Source organism: Egretta garzetta, unplaced genomic scaffold, assembly GCF_000687185.1.
Source record: "Egretta garzetta isolate BGI_Z169 unplaced genomic scaffold, ASM68718v1 scaffold388, whole genome shotgun sequence".
Taxonomy (NCBI): Eukaryota; Metazoa; Chordata; class Aves; order Pelecaniformes; family Ardeidae; genus Egretta; species Egretta garzetta.
The window spans coordinates 1,231,511-1,259,307 of NW_009260610.1; positions in this window are offsets into that span (position 1 = coordinate 1,231,511).

Consider the following 27,797-nt stretch of genomic DNA (forward strand, 5'->3'; position numbering starts at 1 on the left):
ATTAAAATGTCTTAAAAATCATGTGCTGGAAACTGAGAGAGCTTAACGTTTTCCTTATGCTGATGTCAGATGACTTTCCCAGACCCTACATTGATTATACATATTCCAACAGGTCAAAACAGAAGCACAGGAGTGCTGGTATGTTAGGTAAGGTTGCTTGTGAAAATTTTAAGTGTTCTGACTTGGCACGGCTTCAGCTTGCTGTCTTTGTCCAGGGACTGGTATGACATGTGTGGACTGCCTCCACAGATTATCATCCTCCTCTCCCCCATGTTGACCACTTCTCCATTTTGTGAGCGTGGAAGTGCACAAACATGTGAGCATCCCAGTGGAGGAAGCCCCTTTCAGCTTTGCAGGCCAGTTGTGCTGGGCTCAGTCAGCTCTCCTTCCTGCAAATGGAGTAAAAGTTCATCCAAATTCCTGGCTTTGCTTAGCAGCGTGAAAAAAAATTTAAAAAGAGAAACTACAAGCATAGCTGTAATCCACCTGGTGAAAGGGGAGAAATATAAAACTCTAGAAAGTAGTTTAAAAAAATTAAAAAATTCAGTGTGGTAAAAGGAGAAGAGATAATAATCAGTATGCTAGAATGAGATGCGTTAACAATTACAGGGAAATTTTTAATAAGATCCAACAAAAATAAAATCTAAAAGAGAAATTCAAATTATCTAAACCCAGAATCTCCCAGAAAGAAAATCTTTTTGCATGTTATTAGCAAATCTCTATGTGACACTGATAAAACCTTGTCTGGTATTACAATAAATATGAAAAGGAGATAGCATTACCCGAAAACATCAGCAATCTGCCTCTGTTCAGCCTTCCAGTAATGCAGTTATAAGTTCTGTGACTAACATAAATGAGTGAAGATTTTTACAGCCACCCTGTCTGCACAAGACACAACTGCAATGCAATTGCCTTCTTACTCCAGAGAGATACAAAATTTAACTCGTAGCCACCAGAGAGCTGCCTGCAGAGCCACATTTGTACTGGGGAAAAAAGTACAAAAGCAAAGCAGGATCACATTTTTTGTTCATGTCCTTGAAATTCTTTTGAAATTATATCTACAGGAAATTGGAAATGTTATTTTCTGCTTTATGCTACTTAGTACATGTAAATATATATAATATTATTATTAATTGTTTTTATGTTGTAATTATTATATAATTACAAATGCGTGGTAATTTTGTCTGATTCCTTGAGGAACCCCTCCACTGCCATCCACTGAGTCTGAAACCATCAGCTGCTTCCTCCCCAAACTGGAGTCAGATTCAAATCTCTGTTGCCCTAAACATATTTCTAAGGTAGCAGCGACTACTCCAAAGCCTTGCGAGGAATTCGTGGCACCTGTTCTTCCCTTCCACTGTATACAATGTATACATCACCTTGTGGGCTGTTATGGTTCACTGGCTGGTACTTACTTAGAGGCAGTTCTGCCATCCATAGGCACCTCAAATAGCATCGCACTGTGTGAATAGTCTCCCCGCAGTAAAGCGACCACCTGTAGGCTCTGGAGCAGTGTTTGCAGAAACCTGGCATGATTTCAACCTGGTGGGGGGCCTGAGCACTCAGCCACTATGGGTGCTAACCAGCAGACGCAGAGGAGCATGCTTTTTGCTCAAAGTCTGGTTGCAGGATCTGAACCAGGGAAGTGTGTGGGCTGAGGCCGCACAAGGCTGCATTGTGAAAAAAGGACTGTGCAGTGTGCCAACAGCTTTAGAAGGCAAAATAAAAATGGGTTTTATTTTATGCTGCTAACTTTTGAGTATGCTTTAAAAGCTGTTTTGTTAAATTAGTCTCACTTCCTATTTCTAGTGGGGTCAAAAATGTTTTCAATATAAGAGTAATCTTCCAAACAGAAAAGTTATTTATCCCTCTGATACTCTCTATCTATAAAGTGTTTGTATTTCTGAATGAGGCACTATAATACACAACATGCTGGAAACAGTACACGTATCTTCATGAATTCTTCAAAGCAACCTAGAGCTCATTTTTAGGATCATAAATATTTTTCCTGTTTGAAAATGGAGTATGTTTTGCTGTGTGTGCAGGGAAGATGGGGGACTGGAAATGGCTTAATTAGCCATATTTTTGACAAATAACCTTTGTCAACCATAGGAAAAACAAACAAAAAAAGAACCTAACACCTTAAAAACTAGCACTATTGTAAATTGTATATTTAGCAAAAATGAAAAAAGCATTGTGTCTCTCTGACAACCATCTATCGTCAATATTAGTCATCCTCAAAAAGTCACACAGGAGTGGTTTATCTGAAAAATCCTGTGAATACCCTGTCTACTGTCCTCCCACACGAGAAGACTTGGCCCACTCTGCTCTGCAAGCGCATCACAGAGCAGCCTGCACTTGTGAGAAAATTGGTGAGTATTACTTTAGTTTCTTTGTTTACTAACATCATTGCTTAGTGATGTTCTTCACTTTACCTAAAGACACGCACTTCTCACCTCCACAAGAAATCAGATTACAGCAGGGCCTTACACATAATTTCAATAAAACAAGAAACCCTCTTTAACTGAGCATGATGGCACCCCATTTGGATGGTGCCCAAACGTTTGAGAAGTGGCTCCCACAGAAGAGAAGGACGGGGGCAGCCCTGGAGCACTGGGCTGTGCATAGCCCAAAGGGCTCCAGCTCCATTGCCTCCCCAGCTGCCTGGTGTAGAGTGGGCAAGAGCACCCTGTACAGCAAAACATGGTGGAGCTGATATTTTGATGGCTGTGAGGACACACAAAGCACAAAGAGCCTTTTTGTGCCCAGTATCCTGCTCTACAACAGTGCGCAGCTTCAGCTCCCTTCCACCTTGAGCTCTTCCAATATACAGAAGCTATGAAAAAATGTGGAGGATCCTGCAGGAGGTAGACACTTATCACTGCTGCTAGTTCTGAGCTGTGAAAGCAGGCAGGAGTCTTTGTTTTCAACCTGAGGGAGATGCAGCTCTGCCATGGAAAAGAATTACAGGAAGACTCTTCCAGCTACAAATTTGTTAAAACTCCATAGGACTTCCAACTGCCCTTTCTTTTTTTTTTGAGGTCTGAATTTCCAGTTTTGTTCTCAGACCATCACTATAATTCTATGTAATGGAATCTGTTCATGCCTCCTGGTGTCTTGCTGTGTTTCATTTGCAGCTGTATGGTGTACATAGCAATTAGCTGCTGATGTACTTTTATCTAGTCTCTGGTCTTTAGCATGCTTTATTGTAGTTCACATTCTCCATATGCCATAGAAAGTTGGTCGAAGTCCTAATGTCCTTACACAAAAAATTACTTTTTGCTGCAAAGCCTGACACTGGTATTAAAATGCTTGATGGAATTTCTGTGCACTTGCTCTTGCATGAGAGTGCACATGCATGTGTGCACTTGTGTGTGTGTATGCCTGTGGGAAGACGAGAGAGGGAAAACATACTTCCAAATCCACCTGAGCAATTCAGGAGAGTATACTTGTTAGTGCATTCGGCAAATACACTAAAATGAATTGAAGAAATAAATTTCATTTGTATCTGCAAATTTCAAACAGTTATCTTTTTCCGAAAGCAAGTTTTCATAATAAGCATGCATATTCTTCCACAGCAATGTAAGCAAACATCAGCAGATCCCCAGCCTTGCATTAATATTTGTGATACATTTTTGTGCCTTGTAAACAACTATTTATTGCCATGTTTATACCAAGAATGTGGGAACAGGGAACTGTGACTGATTAAAAATTTCAAAAATTGGGAAAAAGTAAGGCTAGAATCTTAATAATGAAGAACTCGGGCAACAGGATAACTTTCATGTACAAGGTTTTAGACCAAAATATAATATTCAAACAGACACACTCAGTTATTTGGATGAACTCCTGATCCCACCAAAGCAAGTAGCAAAACTAATTTCTTAATGTAAAAGAAAAAATATTTCAGCACAGCTTCCTTGTATTGGGACAAAAAATGTTTACAAAAAAAGGGGCTTCAGTAAAACATTGGTTTTTGGCAAAATTAAAACCTCCTACTCATAATACAAACTGCAAATATACATAGTTTTGATGGAATCCTAGCTTTTTGTGTGTGTGTGATAGAGATAAATGTAATCAAAGTGAGGCAATTTCAATGAAAAGGAATGAAAAACACATTTTACATAAAGCTCCCTTTCCATTTTCTCCCTTGACAATAATTTCACAGTATTTCTACTTTCTGAGAACGTATGGCTGAGACTTCTCTTGAGGAGCTTCAGCCTCTGGAAAGACTGAGGATCCAGCATTGCCTTTGCCGCAACAAACTATGTACTTCATGACTTACTCATGTTATGAACAAGTTGGGAAGAAGATAAGGCCATGGACGTGACTCCCTGGGTTCCTCATGAACATGGTATTGAACAGAGGTGCCACAGCCAGAGGAACTCCTCCCTGACAGCCTTTGGGAGAGCAGCTCGTCATGTTCACAGTTTGATAGGCATTCCCATGCCATTCTCACCTCCCCATGTAGATGCCACACAAGCATTACTGGATTTAAGTTTTACAACATCTCTGCAAAAGGAAAATGACTGTGCTACCTTTGCATTATAAAGGGCAAACTAAAACACAGGACAGACTGCAGGTACAATTTATTTGGCTAAAGGTAGCTATCCATAATATAGACACCCACTATAAACATGGACACCCTGAGGTGGCCAGAAAGAAGCAGGGAATATTTATCTCATCCTAAAATAGGAATAAAGTGAGTCTGATGCACTGCACTCTTGACATGTCCATTTCTCTTCATTTCTAGCTTCTGGAAGGAGACAGGGGTGACCATCTCAGATGTACAGTGTAGTCATCTGTGGTGAGGCAACATCATTTCCGCTCTATATGCCAAACTCTTACAGAAAGTTTGCACCCCAGGTGAGACTCTCATCCAGGTCTCCCAAGTCCCAGACACAAGCTAACCAAAACCCAATCGTCATCCAGTACAGCTTGGCACGGGTTTGAATGGGCCTCTGTGGGTGCAGTGTGGCATGTTAGCAAAAACAAGGACAATGATGGGAAGACGGGAAAGGAGAGGATGCTATTTCAGCAGTAGACTTCCTTCAGAGACTCTTTGCCCAGGGGAAATAGATGTCTTCTCTTTCAGCCTCACACACAGCAGAATTCAACATGTGCAACCTGGAAGCCAGGGTGAGTTTCCAGTAACATTTCTTACAAAGGAAGAGAAGAGCCTTGAAAACCTCCTGGCTGTTATGACAGAAGTTTTGTTTCAAAAACAGAGAGCCAAAGAAAATCAGGGAGCTAATATTTAAAGGCCTTTGGGCCTCTCACCTGCCTCTACAGCCCTTTTAACAAAACAGGTGGAGAGAGTTCGTGGCAGGGAGTTTGCGCTGGGCACAGCCCTGCTACCCCTCGCAGCATGACCAGGCAGGAGGGATGTGCCTGGGCTGGTCTACCCATGTGTAGAACCGGGCACAAGCTGGCATTGTTCTTGGCAGATGATCCAGGCACCCAAAGTCCTTTCTCATCTCTAAATTGGTCCCCTGGGACTCAGCTGAGCTGTTAGTAGGAGATCGCAGCGCTGCTCCATCCACCAGCAATGTCTAGTGCCAGCAGTCCCCAGGTGCCCTCAGGAGCTTGAGCGTTACCATAAGCATGGAGAGGAGAGGCTGAGTTTTAGGACCTGGATGTTTTATTATTTAGTATCTGTAAGAAAGGCTGTTTGTCATAGTCAAGCAAGGCAGCCACAAGAGGTTGCTTAGTTATATGTAGTATCACAAGCTACAGTTGCAAAAATGCAACCCCCAGCTCTGCCTTTGTCACAAGCCCCCATCTTTCTTCCTTCTGATATTTTTTATTTAGTTCACCATTCATTTTCTCTTTTCAGTCACTTTACCTTGTTTCCCACTCTTTTTCTTTCTGTCTCCCCCATTGCCAGAAGAACATACAATTATGCAGATGGAGAAAACAAATTTTAAATTGCAGACAACAGCAGGAAAATCCTGCATGGTCTCATCTTCTCCATTCCCAACCAAGCAGAGCTGACAGGAAGCATGAATCATCCCACACCTCTTCATGGCCATGCCAAACCTACCTGGATTTGAGGCAAGGTGCAGAATTTGCGTCTTGTTCTCCTGATATTCCCTTGGCAAGTCAATGGGCAAAGAGGCAGAAGACAGTTAGACCAGCTTGGCCCTCAGAGACAGTGATGGGCCATACCTCTCAAGAAAGTCCAGACTTGCCCTGTCTGGGGTCCCAGTAATGTTCATTGCTCCCAGCTGGGAGCAAGAGGAGAGTTGAGGAGGCACCAAGGGCCCTCTGAACCTTACGTCTCTCCAGGCTCTCTAATCCTTTCTGGTTTTGCAGGATTTTCCTGCCATCATATCTGCCTGCCCTGTTTTTTCATCCCTACCCCTTTTCTATCTCTCCTCATGTACCTTTCTAGCACCCCCTTCCCAGTAAAATGCCGCACAGGGAGGCAGAGCAGCCTGGCACTGGCCTTTCGATATATTTAAACACTAGCAATTCACTGAACTGGAAAATTGTAAATTTGCAATTTTATTGAAAAAGGTGGTCACCCTGTTCTTTGGAGCCATGTTCAGAGACAGTGGGATAGTCAATGGACCCTTATGCGACACAGAGGCAAAGAATGGCAAATTTTAATAAAACTGGTAAGATGATTTTTTAATTTCCAAGAAACAGACTTTCCATATCCAGTTTTTATTATTGCTACAAGAAGAGAAAGGCTTTTAGAACCATCCTGCGCAGGTGCAAACATTGTCATACAACCCTTTTTTTCCTCTGAACTAACACGGAGGAGGACAGCAACTGGCACGGAGGAATTAGTAATGTCGGCTAACAGCGTGTATGCGGTGCCTACCCTGCACTGTGTCTAGACACCTTCCCAGCATTTCATGTAACAGCATTTCAAACCAAAACAGAGACAGAGCAGAGCTGTCAGCACAGCTCACTTTAGTTATAAAGTGCATCCTTACTTGATGTGCTGCTGGGAAAGTGAAGCAAGACACACAACCCAAGTAAAAAAGCTTTCAAGTGGGCAATATTAAAGGGGAGGCAAAAGGCCACCAAAGTGGAAAATAAAGGTGAAATGTTTCAAAGGTAGGACAATAGTCTTCCACATAGACGGGGGGTATAAATGAAATGAAACAGAGCTTGTCATCATCCTTTTTATGAAATTTGGGTGGACTGACGTAGCTGTACTGAATTATGGATAGTGTTGTGAATTATGTGCACAAAGAGATAGTAGACAGATGACATAACCCCAGTCTGGAGGAGAAAAAGGCCACAGAGCTGTACAACTTGTCCACAAAAGTACAGAAGAGACAATGAGACAAGAAGTACCAGCTTCTTCAAAGAAACCCTCTTGAATTAAGGACATGGTATGAACTTAGTGTGGAGTACCTCCTCCAGAATCACTAAATGTGCTTGCTTCATTTTTTGGAACAAGAATACTTTTTCCGAATTAGCCAAGCCACTTTAGCAAGAACATATCTTCCAGAATAAGTCATTAAGCAGCTAAGCCCTGTGAGAAAAGTAGTACTCTGCAGAGAGGATGGGGAATACGGCAGCTGTAGAGCAAGCTCTTGGCTGCTGGCGGTCACTTGCCTTTGTTAGATAATTAAGATTTCCTAACACCCAAGTGAAATGGTTGGCTGGGGCCTGAGCCTTCGGCGCTCCTGGGAGGAGCTCTGCCAAGTAAAGATAACGGAAATGCCAGGTTACAAACAGTCTTCTTCCACCCATTCTGTTCTCCTTATTCTGCTGGCTCTGTCATTTAGTCTCTTTAGCACATCCATCATTCAGGACCTGAGTCACGTGCTTAGTCCCTCGTTTACACAGCAAGCTCTGCAAACATTGGGCGTAGCTGAAAGGGCATGAGCTAGTGATATCTGTCAAGAGTAGCTATTAATTCAACCCCATGATATTTAAAAATAAAGTAGGAGAGCATATCAATTTGTTTCCCTACCTATGTTAAGCTGCACCATTTATGAATATAGCCTGTGTACTAGAACAAAAACATCTGCTGTGAGCCTGGAAAACAAATTATTATTGCCCATTTATATCTTTACATAAATATTTGGGGAATTTGTATATTAATGTTGTATTTTGTAAAGGATTCTCTCTCCTGTTAGGCCCACAGCCTCTTCAGGTTCTTATTTTCTGTGCGCTCAGCAGTTGTACACAGTTATAACAAATCAGGCCTGATGAACCACAAGCACTTTCACACTTGTTTCCATAGCTGGGTGCAGCACTCGGTGAGAGGAGCTACTCAGGCATATGGCCTGTAATAAGCTGAGCTCTAGCGAGTTGGAACCTCCTGCTTCGACAGCTATTTGGCCATTTGTTTTCTTGCTGCAGCTCTTTGATTATTTCCCTCCCTTTGACAGAATGATGAAAGCAGCCACAGGGTTTATGCGCCACCTCCACCAAATGTTGCCCGTATTCCAGTAATCAGGCAGAAAACAGGAGAAACAGGCAGGGTTAAAGTCCCCACTGACTCTAGAAGTCCTGAGGGTTGAAAGGCATGTATTCTGCTGAAAGAGACACTAACGTATGTGCAGTTAAAGCTTCCCAAACCAGCTGTGGAGGCTTGTGGTGACCTTTCAGCTGAGGTTGTCCACGCAGCAACTAGCAGTCTCAGTTTTCTCTCTTAACACTGAAATTGGGATAATTATTTTTTACAGTATATCTCCTCAGTAATTATTACAGTCTTCCATTTAGAGGCACATCAGCTTAAAGGTATTTGAATACTTTAATCCATCTCAGTGAAAAACACCACTTAAAACAAACAGGCGACATGCCTAGTACAATGCCAGAATTGGAAATAAGGCTGAAAACCTTCAAACAAATGAGTGAACAAGCATAGGGCTTTGTGCGATGTAAACATCCAAGGAACAAACAAGCAAGAAGAAAAAGCTTCATCCCTGGCCTGAAGAATAGCAAGTCATACCATTTCTGAGGAGAATTCAAGGGGACTTTCAGCAAACTAGGCCTTGTTTCCCTCCTCTCAAGACTATATCTTGAGCACAGGAGCTGATCAAACATTTATTACTATTGAAGATACAGGACAACAGCTAGGTTACCTTCTGAGCCCTGCAACAGCACAGAGCGAGCTCTACATTTGTCCTAATTGGAACCAACTGAAAAGTTTTACATCAAACTGTTTTGCAACAGAGTGGAGCTTTCAGTGGCAGTGAATTTTTCATGAAATGGTTCTGCTTTCCACAGAACATTTCAATTTTTCATCGAAAACCTGAGTAGGCAAACCAAGAAACTAGATTAAATGCTTCAGTTCTGAAGGGCCATCACAGCACTTCCAGAGGTCTCAAGTCCCTCCCATTCCCATTCTTTGTTGGGGACTTTGCCCCTCAGCCAAAGTACATTTCCCAACAACACTCTGGCCAGGCTGCAGCACTGATGCACATTTTCCCACCTACATGAGAGAAGAATACTGTTCATTATTAAAGATGCAATGAAGTCAAGGAGTCACCACTTTATGTTTATTTGTTGGGACTTGCAATCTTCTACCGCCTACCTTAGTCATTCTTGAAGGGATAGGGAGGAAAAAAGCATGAGTAAAGGGCAACGTGGGGGAGAAATGAACATGGATCCTTTCTGCCTACTCAACTGCAGCAGCTATTTTGTGTAGGAAATGAAGCGGTGCTAGAAGGCCCTCCAAAAATGAACAGGACAGTTGTTGAAGTATGAAAAACTAATTGAGCAGAAAAAGAGGCCATTCGGTTTTGCTCAGGGACAGCCATAGTACGTGTCAGCCAGCTTTCACGTAGAGATCAGCTCAACACCCAGTCTGAAAGCCGAGGTGCAAGAGAAGTGAGTATGTTGGGTGAAGGGGAATTTACAGCCAAATAGGACAAAGAGGACCACAAAAAAGTATGGAGAAGATTCAGCAAAACAGTCTTTGGAATCCTGAAGCTGAAAGTGCACACTGACAAGAAAAGTAACTTAAAGTCAATTGGTGACTGTACTTACTTTCCAGAGAGGATTGCTTTTGATTTCTCCAACCAGAGTCTCAGCTGGTGTAACTTAGATAGCTGGTTTCAGTAAAATCCATGTCAATTTACCTGTTGAGCCTCTTGCCCTTAGAGAACTGGCGTATTATCTAAGGTGAAAAAACCATGCTTTGGCTACGCTTAAATTTCTGTTCGAGCAGAAAATACTGTGAGCTGGAGGCTTCAAAACTGACAATGCTTCCTCCCAGCTATTCAAAAAACAGAGGTAAAAAGTCGCTTTCACTCCTGAGATCAAAAAAAAATATCTGGCATTTAGTTTTGAAAAGAAAAGGGAATCTTCTGAAGCAAGGTGAAGAGTAAGGATGTTAATATAAGGAAGCTCTTAAACATATCTGCAAAGAGGATCAGAAATAAACATGCAAAAAGAACTCGACACTTTTCTCGAAGGGAGAAGTTATGAGTGATTGGATATGTTTGAAACTTGGTGAGATGACTTTCAGAACCAAAAGATCAAGAGACTCTTGATCAAGGGAATCTAGGAGAGGCAGAAAGAGAAGCAGAGGTGAAGGAATACAAGCCCATAGCAAAAAATATTTCTTGCTGTGTTTCAGGCCCTTTTCTTTCTGGTTAGAGCTGTGGTGGGGAGGAAAGGACAGAAATATGTGAGCACCTGTCTTTTAAAGCTGGGTTACATCCACTGAGCCTCAGAAAAAGTTTTGATTTGGTCTCTGTTTGAGGAACAAGACCTGATCAATTCTCATCTGAGTGGTCCTCATTTACTCATCCTTCTGTACAAGGGAAAATAGCTGGTGAGCTGATCAGATAAGGAAATGCCAAACAGTGCGCCCGGTTATAGCAGAAAGCTGATCTATGGGAAGAAATAGCCTCTTGTTACTCTGAGTCGCATGGAAAACTGGAGAAAGAAAAAATTATCAGATGCTGACAAGGAATTTGCTGGATTGTTTTCACTGTGCCAAGTGGTTCACAGGGCAGGATGTTCAGCAGTGCTTCTAGTGCCGCTCCAAAAAAGCCTGGCATATGGTCTCCCCCAAGCTTAACGTTGCTGGGCAAGCATGGATGTGGATAACATGGGTGACTCAATCATTGGTAGGAGCTGGGTGACCGTACACAGAGCAGAACAGTTAGAGATCCGTGACCACCCTGTCTTTATCCATTCCTGTTCCCTCAGTACCAGCAATGCAGAAACTAGCTGTGACTGCGGAGAAGTGCCTAGCATGGCTGGAAGGGCATGCACCATCCCCATGTGCTACTGAGATCTTTTAAAAGGCCGACGCCACCGGTCGGTGCCACCTGCCTGGCTGCCACCTGTCAGCTCGGTCCCCCTGCGAGGGCTCACTGGCTCAGCTGCTGCAGCTGCCTGCAGCCGCTGCTGTCCTCATCTTTGATCAGCTGAACTTAATATACCAGTTGCTATTGAGGCAGGCAGTGACTTTTCTTTCTCCAAGATGCGGATGCTAGCAACTGTTTTAAAATTCCACGTCGAATATTCCTCTGTGCGTGTGCGCGTGTGTGTGTGCACTCTGTTATTTGCAATATCCGCTTAGAAGCATTAAAGCAAAATGCCTTTGTCAGCTTTGTCTTTTTCTATTTGACAACTGCTGATGCCATTTTACTTTTGTTTGTGAATCTCAGCCTGCTTGCTGCTGAGTCACAGAAGGCGGCAACAGATAATAAATATAGCCCCTTATCAACCCAGAAAGCTGTGGACCACTGGAATGACAATCAGAAAGGGAGTCTTTTTTAACCAGCAATAGCAGAACAGAAGGATCCTGTTTCCTGTGCAGATTTCCCTGTCACTCACAAGCTTTGACTGATGTGGGCTGCATCCTCCAAAACAGAAATGTAAATATCAAGAGTCGGTAGCAGAGACTGCCCTGTCTATGAGAACGGGAGCAGAGGAAGCACAGTGTTCCCCATACAGGCCCCCGAAAGCAGCTGTCTGCCACTAGAAATTATAAAATGCAAAACAGGAAGCTGAAACACTGAAAGATGACTGAACCTTTCACATCCATGCTCTGATTTCCAGAGGATTTATCCCTCATCTAGAAGTCCTCAGTCTTTCAGCCGGCTTGACTGAGGCATGAAATACTCAAACCGTTGTCCACATTTTTAAGTTTTAGGAAAGTTCTACTGTTGCTAAGACCAGCACATTTCAGATTCACTGGAGGTCAGTAGCATCACAGGAGATGACACAGTGCTGGAGTCATTGCTACCTGATTCTCTGAGACTGAGAGAACAGGTCCACATAGCATGTGATGATATATTTCTTCGAAAATTGGCAGGCTATAGAGTCCACTGATGCACACCACCATCCTTGCAACAACAGCGACAGGGGATATGGTAACTTCAATGGGAACTCTGAGCTAATGAATGAAAAAACCTGAAAGTAAGACTGTACCGCTGTGTCATGCTGGAGATTACATGGCTGTCCAGCTAGTAGCTTGAGAGATGGAATAAGACAATGAGATGCACCTCTTCTTCCATATGAATGAAAGGCTTTCTGGGACCTCTACAATGAGAGAACAATATGACTAATCCATCAGCTAGGAGGTATCTATCAGCCTTATTCAAGACAGTGTATAGACTCTCCAATGTTCTTCATCAACGCGGTCCAAAATATTTTCATCAGCTGTAATGGCTTAAAATCAGCCACCACAAAGTCCTGCCTGTTTTCCTGGGAGAAGCAGTGTTTCTGAAGTACTGTGGGGAATCGCAAGAAGGATCATGGCATGTCTCTGGAAAAGGCTGGTCACGACAGGCAACTGCTGGATCAAAGTATAAGATAGGCTAGATGAGATCCCTGGAATTAAACTCTCACCACAAACACAAGCCTCTTCATGGGTGTTTTGGCTTGGAAACATTCTCTGTTTCTTATGGCCAGGTTTATTTTGCTGTCAAGGATTCACTCAAGCAGGCAGCAGGGTAATGCACAGAGACTTCCACCAGGGCACAAAGAGCAAGGAAGTATCATTTCCAAAACTGTGACTGGCAAATCACAGCCACTGAAGGTTGCAGTGCTAATGTAAACTCTCCTACATGCACAGCTAGCAACGTAGTGTGTTTGGGAGGCTTCCACTGCCCACTGTCCACTATTCTCAGCTTTCTCCTTTCCTCTCTTTTCAAAGTTGCATCACGTACAATACTGCTGCTACTTCCGAAGTCCAGTCTCCTGAGGAAGCCCAGAAAGGCATTCTGTTGTTCCCCATTTTATTTGCATCCACACTAATTACTCAGGCATTAATTGAAGGGACTTTGAATATTTATTAAAACTACATCAAAGGTGCAGCACTGTTTTCTCTTCTTATATGACCTGCAATGAAACAGAAAAAAACCCCCAGATAATTCCATTCAAGCTCAAGTTATTTAGTCCCATAGCTTTCATGTGAGTATTTTTTCTAAGAAGTTATAGAATGGGTTTTGTTGTTGTTCTTGCCATGGCTAATTTAGTTCTCTGCATGTGTTTCAAGCATTTTGCTAAGGAGCCTCATTGTTTGTAATGACATCGATGGTGAGGGAACATCAGCCCCTCTCTGAGGTCCTACACTGGCTGAGGGGAAGGCTCCCAGACTCACAGTCTTCTTGTCAGGCCAAAAGGCACACTATAGCCCATTTATTTCAGAGACAAATGCCAGCAGGATTGAAATCTGCAAGTTTGCCTGCTTGATGTGAGCAGCTAGGAGAGGCTGATCCCCTGCCAAGCCAGAAAGTTGAAGCAATGAGAACATTAGCCCGCTAAGCCACAGCGCTAGACTTGATTGCAGACTTAATAAGGATAAAGCACATTTTATTCGCTGCAAAGTGATAGCTTCAAACAGATATTCAAAATATATGGCTGAAATAATTTCTCCTACTCACACTCTAAAAAAGATGTCATTGCCTCGGTGCTAGTGGAGCATACTACGTTACATACTTACCCTTCTCATGGGTTTGACATTAATGCAACAATAAGCACAGGATTGACAGCTGATTTATTTATTTATTTATGACAATTCCATGCATTGAATAAAAAATCATTAGCATCAGCTGGCCTTAGGGCTTTCTAACTGTTTATCCTTCCTAAAAATAGGTACACTTTTTTTTTTAAAAAAAAAAAAAGAAAAGAAAGAAAGAAAGAAAAGGAAAAAAAGAAGGAAAGAAAGTGTGGTTTTGTTGTTCAGTGTCAGCTATGATTTTCCTTCGTTATGGATTATGGCAGCAAATTTAAATAGAAGCCCTTCTGAACTCAGAAGGAAACTAAAATGACAGCAATTGAAAGGTTTTCTGGTCTCAGGTGTGTCAGTGGCCTCAGCCCAACTTGTCTGGGGCTTGATATTTTTTTCACTTAATTCAATGGTTAAAACCCTTTACCTTTCATGGCGCAGAAACAGAGATTTAGCAGAAATACTTACCACTGTCTGTCTCCACCTTCCACAGCGCCTGGTGGTGTGGTATTTTACAAAACGCAAGGTGTTTTCTTTCCCTCATACCCCAATCACACACAAATAACAGAGCATTTTGGCTGTTCCAGCACGTCTGTTGTGTGAGAGCACTGCCCTTTTCTCATGAGCCCCGGTTGTAAGTGGGATTCATTTCAAGTTACTGCAGCTGTGGAAAAAGTAAGGAGTATCATCCATGGCATTTGGGTTTGCTCCTTTGGGAGGGCAGATATTTCTGTTTTAAGCTGTCCTTCAAATAGCTGGGATTCATTAACCTCTGGAGCTGCCTTTTGTGCTGGTGCCTCACTGTACAGGAGCCTGAGAGATTAGTGTAGAGCAGACATCTAACTCTTTGACAGCTGTGACTAGTGGAGATGAATCCCACTGTAGGTAGCATCCTCTGTTGTTTTTGTTAGTCTGGGCTAGTTCCAAGTCACTTCAGCACACTGCTCTTGCTCACCCTGGTTTTTGTCTTGGACCCCAGTCACAACCAAGTCCCTCACAAAAAACACAGCCCCCAGAACTTCAAAGCCGTGTCTTCGCCCTCAGAAAATTGCACTTGTGTGTATTTCACTGTTAGTCTTTTCTTACTCCCCATTAAAAAAGAAATGTGTTGTCAGGGTTAATTCTGTACATGGCACATTCTCTGTGCAGCTCTATATTGCATTTTCATAGTTAGGCTTTGTTGCCTGCACTAACTGAAAACTATTAAAACCATAAAATGCTTCAAAACAAGCAGGTGTCAAAAAGAAAGCTCTCTTCTAAGTACCCCCCTTGCTGCTGGCAACCATTACTTGCAGTTACAAAGCAGATCATTTAAACCTTGTCTAGCTGTCTCCCACATTTCTAAAGCATCTTCTTCCTGATGGAGCTTTAGCTTTAGCTGTCCTATTCTTTCACTCAGGGTATTTTCTTCACGTTGCTCCTGTTAACATATCTTGTTGAGAAATCACTCAGGGCCAAGGCATCTGACAGAGGTCTGCTGCTGTCAGTGCCTGGGTCCTAACTGATCGGCACAAGAGTTGCAGGAGCTGCTGGGACACAGCACAGCCACCAGCAGCCACCGGCAGCCAAGGGCTTCCCCATCTCTGGCTTGTTAGTCATAGGTACGCCAAGGACAGCAACATATGTTTTTTGAAGCTGGTATTACCAAGTAGCAGGTGGTATGTTCCCTGAACTGACACTGAGGCTTGCAGTTTCACTCTGGTATATTATGTGCTTATTAAATATTTTGGTGCGGATGTCACGGTGGGCAACTAGAAGACAAGATGGATGTTGAGACCAAACTATTTGAAATAGCACCCACCCCTCTGCATGGGGTTGAGCTGCTCTGTCTGCATCGCAGTCCTTGGTCCCCTGTTTATCTGGACCAAGGAACTTATTTCAGGGTGTTGTGGCTCCCTCTTCGCTCCCACACAATTGTTTATTTATTTATTTATTAAAAGAGGCAACAGGAGGATGGCAAGCACTCAGGTCTCGTCAGGGAGGGAAGAATCAGGCTACAACCCAAGAATGGGGTGTTTGGGTGAAAAGTTGTCTCTGTCCCATGGTGTAGACAACATTGCTATTGGGAGTAAATACACAGACTTTTACCAACTTAGTCTTGTGACTCTTTATAATACTAAACTTTTGAGTTTCTGATACTTGCTATGTGATGTAAATTCAGAGTGATTCTGATGGCCTCAGTTCTGGGGGTCACTGTCAGATGCTGATTTTACAATTATAGCTTTTTGACAACCTAGGGATAAACCCTATGCTGGCAGAACCGATGGGTTTACCCAGAGTAGTGTAAATTATTTTCATTTTGCACCGCCAATGAATGATGTACAGTAAACCTTAATTGTTATTTTAATCAGGTTGCAGTACATTTGGTATATAAATCCAGTCCTCTATTTACATCACAGCATACATCATTGTTACAATTGTCCTCATGTGTTTGCATATTTATATTTATAAATACGTATGCACTCAAAAAAAAATATATACATTTATATTTATACACACACACGAAACCTTTTATGCACACAAGTATATATATAAATATACACACAGAAGCATACATATATGTATAAAAAATCTGTGAGCTCTTGTGACCTACAATGAAGAATTACAAATTGGATAGAGGATAAATGCAATTTTCTTTTTTTTTTCTTTTTTTCTAGAATGGGTTACACATCCTGTGAATGGAGCTAAGGTAAAGCATAATTTTCAGCACAGAAGGGAAATGGTTTTGATGTTTATGAATCACTGCTGTCAAATTTGTACAAGTAAAATACAGTACACTGGATATATATACACAGCAGCCCCCTTCATGTTTAAAACATTCTAGAGAGCTTAACAAGTGATAACCTAAGATAAAGCTACTGTTGGGTCAAAGAATGAATTAAACAAGTGTTGCCTTTAGTCTTGACATGAAAGCATTTACAGAGCCAATGTTCTAAACCTCTGCTGGCAGAATATTCAGAGGTGGAAAACGAAAGAGCACTTAAGATGCACAGGCTCTTTCAGATATGGATTTATAATGATATTCCTGTAGAGCATTTGTAGAACACAAAACCTGACTTGGGCAGTAAGGAAGTAATAACTCAGCTGGATATGTAGGGCCTGGAGATTAGATGAGCACCTGGAATACTCTTAAGAGCTAAGAAAAGCCTGAGAATAGATCACCCTCTGGGGGAACGACAGCAATAGCAGCTGATTTGGTGACCCTTCCCTCCCCTCACCGCTTTCTTAAATTCATACAACTCCACATTTTTACTTGCTTAGATTTTGCAGGTACACTTTGTGATTATGCAGTTGCCAAGCTGAAAGCTCCTAAACGGGTATCACTGGCACAATGGCTACAGACACAGTTTGTCCAAGGAACTACTTCCCTTCTGTCCTGAGGGAATCTGCAGGAAGCAGGGGAGAAGGGAACTCACCCTCTGTGGACGGCCACTGAATTTGGCTGAGCAGTTTGTTGTGCTGCTTTCATGATGTGGACACCTGTCAGCCAAGATTCAGAGAATTGGTAAGAACCGGGTGGATGCTCCTTCCCATACAGCATCAAAAAGCTGACGGGTGGTTACGACTTGCAGTTGTTCCTCAACTTAATCCCAACTCGATCAAGCTCTCTGGTGTAGATCATACTGCATCATAGCCTTGGTCTATTACATTATATTGGAGTGAACCATTTGTCCCTTCTTGTGCTTTAAATAAATCGCATTCACTTTTGAAAACCTCTGGTTCGTTTTTAAAAAGTCTCCAGGAAAACCAAGGGACTAACAATATGATAAAACTCTGAGGATATTTAGAAGTAACCAAGACACAGGTCCTGGACAAAAGCCTTTCATCATTATAACTTTTTCATGTAAAGTGCAGTAGACAGAGCCAGCCTAAATTGTCCTTGACCCACATTTTATTTTGTCCTGTGTCCCGCTGTTTTGAAACTATGTTTCAGGAAAATTCCAATAAAGAGTGAAAGTGCCTGAAATTGAAATAAAGTGGGTTTTAAGTGCTTAACTCCAGAACTGCTATCCAAATCTCCCTTGTTGCCCACACTCCATCAGTGGCTTGCGTTTTGTTTTCCTTTCCATAAGCTCTAGAGATGCCCGGGGTTCTGTTTTCCTGACTGCTTAAAAGCACCCTCTCTCTGATCATCTCCAATCTAATAAAAGTCTAAAAACTACACAAATAATGTCACGGAGTACTCCTCAGCTGCAGGGACAGGATCAGACACCACACAGAAGGGACAAGCACCTGTATTTCTTACAGGAGCCTGCTGGTTTGGAAGTGACCGGCACGGGGTCTGTGCCCTCTGCAGCCTGCCAGGGTTCAAGCACAGGTCTCCACGCTGTGGGAGGGGTCCTACCCTTGGCAAGACAGGCTAGCCTAAGCACAGGCTCTCTCCACTGGGCTTACTTCACCTGCACAGGAAAAAGAATACAGAAATTGTGGGATGAGAGGCAAACGAAACGCGAGGAGGGCTCGAGCAGCAAGGGCACTCACCTGCCCTCCTGGAGATGTCAGGAGTTCCGGCCCTCGCCTGCTGAGGGTGACAACATTTGAACCACCTTTGAACAAAAGATTGAATTTCACAAATCCATTCCTCTGTGTCATCCTCGTTTATATCCCCAGACCTATGTAAGGTGCAGTAGCACCTTCACTCACTGCGCTGTTTCATTTTACATTTGTAAATGGCTTTTAGAGCACCTACCTGAAGAGTAGGGGCTTGCCAAGGGTCTGGCAGCTGATTGCAGTAACTCGTTAGTGCTGCAGGGTGAAGGGGCTGCACGAGGTCGCACGCCTCACGCCAAGGAGCTCCCCTCCCGGCTGTGTGAGAGCCCACCCCTCCCTCCACACCCACTGTGCTGAACACCCTCCGTATCTAAAAACTTCTTAAAAGGCTGCTGCTAATATTTACTAGAGGTTAATTCCAGAAGTCAGGAAAGCTGATGTTTTGTCTGAAAACAAACACAATATATGTTTGTACTGGAAGTTGTAAACAAGGAGGCATGCTGGGTAGGTAGCCTCAAGCTAGAAGAATTTTTTAAAAATCCTGAGACTTGTCTTTACATTATTTATAGGCTGGAGAAGATTCATTGTTTGTGAAACAACAGGCAGCCCTTGTGCTACATCTATTGACACAGTGAAACCTTCTTGGATTGAAATTTGCTTTGATATCCTGTAGAGATTTCCTCCTAAAGTCTGAGTTCCTTAAATACGCTGCACTCAAGCTCGCCCCTTCTCTCACATGCACGCTCCCTCGCTGTGTCTCGTATGTTGTGTACAACACTTCACAGCGAACCGAACGCCATGTGGTGGGAGAGAATTATCAAGGGTGTAGGGTATCTTTAAAGAGCAAATTAGTAAAACATTGATTCTTATTAACGCAAATAAAAGCAAATTTCCTGAAGGCGTTAGCAAAGAGTGAAATAGCTGTTATGTACACAAAGTTGGTGTGTTCTCTGCAGAACACAGCATGAGATAAAGATGCTACTTTTATAATATTATCAGAAAGCAGGGAACAAAGCAAGAAGGAGTGCTGAAAGACTAATTCCTCCCCCAGGAAAACAAGACAAAATGCTGTGTCCTAAGAGAATAGTCTGTACTCACTGCCATCCTTTATCCTTCGCGGCAATGCGAGAGCAGACAGCAAAGGCTCAGTGGGCCAAATTCCATCGCGTGTAACTCCTCTGAAGTCCCAGATAGTACACCAGAGATTGCCACAGGCCATATAAGACTCAAAACCAGTTTTGCGTTTTATTTATTGTTATTTATTGAACTGCAGTAGCCCCTAGAGGCTCTCAGTAGGACTGCTGTCCCGTTGTGCTCCAGGAGCTAGCAGGAAAGGATACCGATGGGACACTTGGGCACTCATGTTGTTTTCACCGGGGTCTGGCACAAGCTCAGAAGTCTTCTTCTCTACTTCCTTTCCAGAGATCAGTTTCATGTCCTCTTTTTGTGTGTATCACTGAGTGAGATCCTCTGATTGAAGACCCCTAAAGTGGAATTACTACTACATACAGCTTGCTGTTGTCTGCACCAACACATCCTCGCCTGTTGTAAGCAATAACTCATTTGACAGAGAGAAACAATGTCCCTGCCATGTCGTAGATGGGCCTCACAGCAGAGATCTTCTATTAGCCAGTCCCAAGAGCTCCAGAGGAAAAAAAATTAAAAAAAGAAAAAAGTCAAAGTTAGCAGTACAGCTGTCAGAAAAGCACTGGGATAGTCAAATAGGAGCTTCAGTCATTCCCCCTGGGCTGGAAAGAATGATGTCTTGTCATGTGGAGCTGTTAGGAGAAAAGTAATTAAAAGCTAAGGAAAAAAAAAATAAAAGGAGACCCGTAGGAGTACCCCCTCTAAAACAGATGTTTTAAATTGCTAAAGACTGCTTTTTATTTATTTGGGGAAAAGTCTCATTTTTTGTTGTTTTGTTGTTTTCTTCTTTTCCCTAGCCTAAGTCTTCAAGCTATAACATTGCCAGAGAAAGTAGCTTCACCGCTAAATAGGCCTTATACAACATGAAGATATCTTCATGTATAAAGCCCTCTCTACGTACTGCAGGGACATCAAAGGATAGAAGTAGATATGATAGTAAATGCTGGACCCCTGCCCATTAAACGTACAGGAAAACAGCCCCTGGTGCAGCTGGCACTGGCTAATAGGCAGTTTCACTTGTTCAGCACACTGTTGAGTCCTAGATCTACTCTGAATACACCTCTTCCCTCCATGATATCCTGGCGTGTTTTGTACAAGTAACATTTTCTTTTTGTACTAGGTTTCTTCTGAGGATCCCAAATTGGTTTGAAAACTTTATAAAGCTCATTAAGACCTTGCAAAATCAGGAAATACATCTGAAATTAATTACAATGCAACCACTGAAGGCATCATTGCTTCTGCCACTGAGATTCACCACGGAGGTGGCTGTGCTGTAGTGTGTTTGAAATCCAGAGGAGGTTTGATATTCCAGAGCAACACTGCTCAATCAGTTGGGAAAGGTTGTGTAGGACAAAAATCACATGTATCAAAAGGACAGCAAAGGCGACTCTTGTTTTCAGAAGATAATCTTCAAACCTAAAAATGACCTGTAACAACAAGTTTTTCTGTCTAATCCAATTTGTCTGAAACAATCAAGGGATCTTACAAGAATTTTAATTTTCTCCATAATCCAAAAGCTGAGCCTTTTAGCACATGGCTGTGTCCTGATCCAAAGGGATTAGGGCTTTCTAGTCACCTGCCAACATCAGTTCTGCAGAGTTTTTCTCAGTGACTTCTTCCGTTGCATGTCTTTGCCCATCAGTAGCTACTGAGGCTGGATGGAGCTCATGCCTCAAGATATTCTGTTGTGGCAATTTAGTCCCAATTCCTCTGTTGACTATGATGTGAGGCCCTCAGAGGGAGAAGTAGAAGGCATCTCTTTGTATCTGTTTTTCTCAGTAGCAAGCCAAGACTGGTTTCTGCTCCTCAAAGATAAGTGGTGAAAGGTGAGGATGTGACAAACAGGGATAGGAAGGAAAAATCATCCAAGCACATCCATGGGAAGGTCATAGCTAATGAGAAAGTGTGAAGAAAAGGGCATGAAGAGTACAGTCTGACTGAGCAGTGTTTGTGAGTACGTCACTGCCGGAGGCCCAATATAGACACCTAGGAGATTAAGGAAACAGGATAGAAAGCAATCATAACCACTTTTTCTGTGGATTTCTTTTCCTTTCAGTTAAAAAAAACCCAAATGAACTCACTGTTTGCCAATTTAGCTCTCTAGTAGAGGTTGTGGCCTGCCTTAAGTGGGCAGGGATGCTGGAGGTCCCTTGGGGACTATTCCCCCGGCTACCTGCATAGCTCCCAGCACCAAATTCAGCACCAAATTCAGCCCAGCAGTGAGGGGGAGGCAGAAACCCCCACCTGTCTGCTGGGGGCCCAGACCATCCTGCTAGGGCTGGAAGGGAGCACACACACTGCCTGGCATGGATGCTCCTTGAGTGTGTGCTGCACAGAGGCCACTGCATGCTCAGTGACCAAATTTCATACCTTGAACCACTGGGGTCAGCCAGGCATTTGTTCTTGCTGGGAAGATGATTATTCAGCTTTTCCTTGGGTCTGACCTAAAGACCACCTACACAAAGGTAGGCAGGAAGTGCTCATAGGTTTCACTTACATATGAACTGGAACAGAATATAAAATAACACAGAAGAGAAGCTGTACAAATAAGCATTTCTCACGTCAATGTGTGCAAAGGGTGGTATTAATAGCATGTCTAATATTTTTGTAACTCAGAAAAGATACTCTGGAATGCTATTGCTAATAACAGTGCTGCATTGTTATGCAGATGAAGCTTCAAGCCAAAAAGATGAACGGTGCAGTTCATGCCACCTTTTTGTGGAAAGAAGACAAACCGAGCCTTCCTTTTAGCTCTTCTATAGGGCGGACTTTTTTTTTCATCCTTTAGATCCAAGATGATTGGGGCTACCCTTCTGCCTGGTATGACTAATTAAGTTTAGCAACAGCACTCACAATGTGCTTAGGGACGTAGGGACAACATTAGGATCCAGACTCTCTGGATCCTTTCTCATGTGCCTCCCACAGAAGGAAATCTGGCTTGACATAGTTTTTGCACGCAAACTGAGCAAAACCTAAATATTACAGTTCCACCCCCACCACTGCCCTAATGCCTCCACTGAGCTTCATAAATGTAGTTCTTTCAAAGAGATGCTGTCAATGGGAGCAGAAACCATTTTCTTCCGTGAGTGTTTAGACCTGGCCAAGAACTAGCCAAAAGAAATACCCCCAGCAGCTGGTGAGCACTTGGGATCTGCATAGTTTCCAGCACAGACGGAATTCACAGGGCTCCAAAACTGTGCCAGAATTGATTTGGTAGGCCACTGCAACTTGAAGTTGAGAGCAGCACGCAGTATCTATTCATAAATATGTGTTTTCCCCGGGAGTTTAAATTTTCCTTCAGCTCAGGCTGTGTAGCTAGTTTGCACAATGCAATTAGCAGAATTTGTTGCTGCAATAGGAGTTTGCAGTAGTGGTTCAATCAGGACGTGTAAGCCACAATCGAATCTAATTAATTTTTTCCTAACTGTATGGACTCCTCAATGCTAGTACAAGTAAAGGATTGTAAAAATCCATTTTTTTGTCACTAAAGTAAAAGCTCTGCTTATGAATACATACAGAAAGCACCCCAGTTGTAAAAGCAGCAGCCATTTTACGTTGTCACTTCTGGAAAAGAATTTGGCTTCCCAGAGTGAGAGAATGCAACACAGGACAACTGTCGATTTTATTTGGGCTGGCATCTTCAGTGACAAAATAGTGGGTGTAATCCTTAGAGGTTCTACCATTTTAATCACAGGGGTAGAGGGGTATGACTCTGTGTGTAAGCAAGTGATAAAATAAATTTTGAGAGCCTGTTCTGAGCTACACCATTCCTATGTTCTTGCTTTATACTTTTTTTCACAACCTCCATGAGTTAGGATGAGTTATAACCTAATGTAAACTTAGATGAAGGTAGAGTTTGCAAGCAGTGCATGCAGAGAGGGATTTGTATATTTTGGGAGGGTGCTCTGTAGCTAAGATCCATTCTTTCACTTCTGACTTGTAAATAGCAAAATTATTTGTTATTCAGTTTTCAAAGACAGCAAAATGTGTCGGCCTGTCACATTCTGTAACTTGGCTGTCAATAAGAACTTCTGAAACAGCTCCTCTTCCCTTCATGGCTAGCAAATAACAACTACCAAAACCATAAATGTTTGCCTTGCATGTTCTTCAGGAAACAAGAAAGCAAGACCAATAATTTGAGCATTAGCCTCTTCCATGGAGATTCTTTTATGTACTGGCACTTAGAAACTTTTGGAATATTACCCTATTCTGGCTTCATTCACTATATCATCATTAGCTTTGTGTTCTGGATAGCATGGTTAAATTACTGTGAATGCTATAGTTAAATTATTAATGTTGCCTTGGTTGCTAATCCAGTGCTGACTGCTTGTTACCTTGGATTGTGTGGCTGGTTACAGTTCACTGCCTTTTGTCCCTGTCTTCCCAGGGTACCATCTCCAACCAATTACCAAGTCTGATGCTTTCTTATTATTCTTGCTAGTTATTAAGCAGCTCTCTTAGCTTCTCCTTTGGCGTCACAGTGACAGTGCTAATAAAAACTGGATTGGACCTGGAATATGAAAGCTATATTTTTATCCCCGGAGCAAGCCCAGCTCAGCCTGCAGCACAGTAGGCTTCCCTGCTTTGCCATGTCAGACCTTGGCTGAGATACCAAAGAGGACTAATTAATGCTATTTCTGTTGCTGTCACCTACACCCAGGGAGGTAAACTCATACCACATGGCTGAAGTCATGCTATCAACTTTTCCTTGTTCCCATGCAAGCCCTCTGGATTTGAACCAGCATCCCACGACTGACTCTATAGCCTGCACAAATTCCTAAAGCTATCTATTGCTTTTGCCATGGATTGTTTCAGCAGTGTCCAAAAGAAGTCAATAAACCAGTGGACAGAGCCAGCTGCGAGCTGAAATTTTTGTTTGCAGGCTATTCTGCATTTCAATAATTCTAGTTCCCAGTTAGAATGAAAGCTATTCCTAAAATAACCACTTTCTGAAATTGCCAATTCTTAAAAAAAATCAGTAAAAGACCATTTTAAAATATTTTGCTCTGAATCATTTCACTTCAGTTTCATGACATCCAGTATTGTAATAGGACATCTTTAATATGCCTAATATCACACACAGATAACATATAGCAATCATTTACAATACTTTAAACAACCCATCAAAATGAAATGCTTCAACATTAATTACATTTTGGATTTTCCCTATATAAAGTCAAAAATTGAACTTCTGCAAAATACTCTGATTTACATGAAACCACATTTTTAATGGAGAGTTGGTTTTCATTTACTGCTAGCAACAGCTACAGGCAATACTGCAACACATTTATCTGGCATATCAGGATGCACTTGGACATTGGTGTTTTGTTTTTTTTTTTATATCACTCAGTGTCTTTGTTAACACTCACAGGTCAGCCATGCTTACCTAGAACATCAAAGGCTACTTACTCTCTGGATCTGGAGCTTCTCTCCTTTCTGTGTTATCCTCAGGCTTGACTTAGCTGTTTTCTGACCATGCTGGATGTCATGGCCCATGCCTCCTTTCCAGTCTTTGGGAGGCAGAAGCACAGATGTGCCCACCTCAGTGGGCTGGCAGGGACCCTTCTGCCCCTAGGGCACTGGACTGGCAGAGGCCACTGCCACCCTGGAGCCCAAGAGAGCATACAGAGGGGAGGTCACCCACAGTGGCCTCCTCTTTGCAAGGAAATGCTTGTGCTAAAAGGTTTGCTTGTGTTTTGTGGCCCCACGTAATGCCTGCTTGTTCCTTTCATGTGCCAAAAACTCATGGTCTAAGTGGAAGAGAATTACCCTGAAGTAATTTTCAAATATACGTACACATATACGTATTTCTTTAGTTATCTGTATCCTCATTGTATTTAGATGGTTTTGCCCATCTTTGATGTTGACAGAAAACATGTTTTAGTGAATCTCCAGACTGGCTTCTTTGCTTTCCTAGCTCATAAGGTTATTCCATGGTATACTCGGGAAACAAAAACTGGCAACCTTTGCCAAACTGAGGACAGCTGCAGTGCTAGGAAGGAGGGTAAACCCCAACAACTAGAGCAAAGAGCACATGGCTGCCCATCCAACAACATCTCTGCTGCCTTAGAAAGCCACCCCAAAGCATCCCATGCCAACCCAGCAGAGGCATCACTCTTCTCCTCCTCACCAGCCCACTTGCAACCTCCCTTTTGGTGTGGGTCGGTCCCCTGTCTGCTTTTGGCAGGAACCTCAGCAGGGGAAGCTTTTGTACCAAGTGTCTCAGGCAAGCCAGGCTGCTTTACTTCAGAGTTTGAGCTAACATGAAAATTAGCAAAAAGGCAGCAGATAGATGTATTGCCTGAAGCTACTAAGACGCTATCAAAAATCCAGTGTTTGACATCTGTGCCCATAGGAAGTCCTTTGCTCTAGATGTTGAAGGAGATGCCAGGCCTTCTTGGATCTTTGTCAAGAGAGAAGACCTTTAAACTTGACTGCCTCCTATGTCTTAGATGCATGTCCTTATCATCTTGTCTCTGCAACAATTTGCTACTTTATAAGGGGAGATAGCACCAATAAGTCAAGTAGCTCTTCGCTTTGGCTTTCTCTGCAGAATGATTGTCATGTGAAGCCCGCTACTTTCTGCAGTCTTGGCAGAGCAGCTTTTGATGCTGAGAAGGAGCAAGGAGAGCATTTACTTGTGCAGAGTCAGGAGCAGGGATTCATCTCAAAGGGAATATTTGTTTTGTCTACACCACAGAGAAGAGCCATGCTGAAAAAGATGGCTTACAAGATACAGCTGAATTAATGATGAACTAAGCTTTCCTCAGTGACAGGCAAGAGCAAAAGATACTCGGTATATCTCAGTCAATGTTAGATGCTACCTGGTAGTAAACAGTTCATTCCCATCTATACTTACAGACCAGCACTAAGTCTGGGGAGACATTCCGTTCTCTGTGGCAAAAGACTCAAAGAATTTCTCACGGGTGCCAATGAGAGCACTGAGCTGGGGCTCCTCGCTAACCCATGCCGTGCCAGGTCAACTCAGGAGAGGCCAAACAAGAGGTCTGCATTGGGGTCAAAGGAGGGAGGAACATTTTTTTGCCTCTGCTTTTTGAAAGAAGAATGGGCAGAACTTTATGACAGAAGAAAATGTTCCTATCCAAAAAAAAAGAAAATAACTTACTGTAACATGGCATTCGGCTATATTTCAACTAAATTTTACAAGAAATCTGAAGCAAAACTGAAACACTGAATGTCATTTCAAATGGAAATTTTCATTTCATTTTTACTCATGAAAACATCTTACTTATGATGTACAGGATCATGCTGCCTGCATATCGGTTTGTCTTCCTTCCTTAAATTTGAATCTCTTGCCTGAGTTCAGCCAAATTTGACAAAGATACAGAGTCCTCAGAAGCAATGAAGGCTCCACAGATTTCTTGACTATCTTCAGAACAGCCTGTGGCTGTTCAGGTGGCTGTGCAGAAAGCGTGAGACCCTGTCAGTGGCTCTGGGAAGAAGAGGCAGCAATGTGGGTTCACCCATTGCACATCAAAGAGTTCACGCAAGAAACAGACCTTACAAAACTTTCCAGCGCTTGGAGACTTTCCATCAGAGCTCTAAACAACCACAAATTCAAATCCATAGGAAAACAACCACACTAAATCTACAGTTTACAGACCTGATTTTCCCTTTTTCATTATACTTTCTTGCTTTCCATCCCTAAGTGTATTACAAAAACGAAAGGTGTGTAATGTTCCCTTTTCTCCAATTTCTTTTCTTTCTCCACTATAGTTTTTCAAAACTCACCCCAGGGACAAGTTTCCAAATGGAAAAAGGAAGCATGAGGGTCTGTAACTGATGCTTGCTAACTTTTCCAAAAACAAGGAATGTTTGTGAAAGCAGACTTAGTAAAAAGTAAGCTTTGACTTGCAGGGGATCATTTTTTAGAGTAAGAAAAAGGTAAGATTTCTAGGAGAAAGAGGAAAATGAAAATCCTTAATTTCCAAAACAAAATGATACTAGAAAATAAATGTTAAAGGACCATATGAATTCCCTGAAATGAAAATAATTAACAATTTTTATATTTTGATATTTTAAGCGACAAAACTGAAAGGTCCGAGAACTTGGTCATTAAGTGACGGCCTCATTTCCCATAGAAATGCAGAAATCCCCTATAGTATATTTCCTGCGAAAGGCTGCTCTTTTAACACGTATGCTTATCAGTGATGCCTGAAATATGTGACTCCAGCTTTCAGTCCCTGGAGGAAGTTTGTTACAAGTATGCAAGTTGATAATGGCTAACATGTATTTATTTCTTAATTTTCAGTGCCCAAAA